At 35.8% G+C, this 1,545-nt stretch overlaps 1 protein-coding gene across 8 annotated transcripts in view; it reads left to right on the forward strand.

The window, feature by feature from the left end:
- The window catches only part of LOC134842725 (receptor tyrosine-protein kinase erbB-2-like), a 284,936-nt gene that overhangs the window by 86,617 nt on the left and 196,774 nt on the right, over positions 1–1,545 (forward strand). The window lies entirely within an intron of this gene.

Below are 1,545 nucleotides of genomic sequence, written 5' to 3' on the forward strand. Positions count from 1 at the left end.
AGGGTTCAGTGCTTGGTTGGCTTGCCGAAAAGAAATGTATTTTTTTTTCATGCATAGAAAAACTCGATTAACTTCAATATTTTTGGAGAACATCCATTCTGTTTAATATTTCGGAAAATAAATATCAGTCGCGTAGCTTATTTCCGAATATGTAAAAATTTGCATCACGATTAACAGAAGAGAAAAATTAATTAGGCTGGTTAATTTTTTTAAATTGGGCATCATTCGATTTTTTGGTGATTAATCTGGAATTTTGTAGCGCTTAGAAAGAACGCGTTTTTGAGTAGTGTACCTCGTTAAGGGTCTGACAAACTTCTTGTCTTACATTTTTTTTAAAAATTCAAAGATTTAAAAAGTGGGCTAGGAATAAACTTATTGAAAGCAGATTCTTGACAGTAAAATGTATTTCAGTAGGTTGAGTTTTAACATCGTTTTGCATTAAATCAAACAATAAAGTTTTGGGCTATGTGAAGTCGTATGACCTTTGGTCGTGTAAATGGCATCACAATTTAAAGCTTGGTGTCTGGTGTTTTGGCTATTATATCTGGGTGTATTATGTGACTGATTACACAACCATGTCTTTATTGCTGACGTTCAGTAAATTTACACGTGTTTCGCTCCTTAATCCTAAAAAAAAAATAAGCTGAAACATATAGTTTTTTGTTAATTTGACCTAAAACCGGCGAAAAAAAATGTTTCAATGAAACATAAACTGGAGTTTGTGATAGAAAAAATCTACGAAATCTGTTCATGCGCGGATTAAATCCTGTAAGTTAAAACTATTTACCGTTGGAAAGCGTGCAAAAGTGTTGGTTTTTGCGTTTATGAGACAATATTTGCAGGTTTATATACTTACTTTTTTTCCAATTTTATGGCCACCAAAAATATAAAAGCGTTTTTTTTCGACCAAAAAATTTTTTCCCGCTCACCGTTGACGATATCTGTCTGTTCTTCTTAACATCTTTTTCACTCTTGCTTTTAGGAAACAGATTTTCTGGTTAAATCGTCTCGAAATTAAAGGATGAAGGTAAATGTAAAAATATAGGATTGTTGAAGTTAAAATAGGATAAAATGATTGCTATCAAACGAACGCACCAGCGGATTTAGCTCGGGGGGGGGGGGGGGGGCATTCTCAGGGATTCGACCCCCTGCCGACGCAAAAGGTCCCCCTTTGTACTATTTAGAGATATCCCTTTTTGGCTGACTCACCCTAAAATTTTTCTAAAAACGTTTTTGGCGCCAAAGTGTACTAATTTTCAGGGGGGAGCGCGCGCCAAAAAAAAAACTCGATTTTTTGTCCAACATTTTCGAAAAAGTGCTTAAAAACGCCTTTTTTGGCTCGTTTTTTCAAAAAAAATTGCCTGAGGCGCAGAAAATTTGGTCAAAATGGGGCTTTATAGTGATTTAAGAGCTCATAAATCAATTTGCTGGACTTAAAAAGAGTCGACAAAAGCGAAAGTCAGGGATTCCTAACCCCCCCCCCTCGAGAAAATCCTAGATCCGCCCCTGAAATGAGCGTCTCACAAAACTGTCTATTGGCTTGCA

This window comes from Symsagittifera roscoffensis, chromosome 3 (genome assembly GCF_963678635.1).
Source record: "Symsagittifera roscoffensis chromosome 3, txSymRosc1.1, whole genome shotgun sequence".
Taxonomy (NCBI): Eukaryota; Metazoa; Xenacoelomorpha; order Acoela; family Convolutidae; genus Symsagittifera; species Symsagittifera roscoffensis.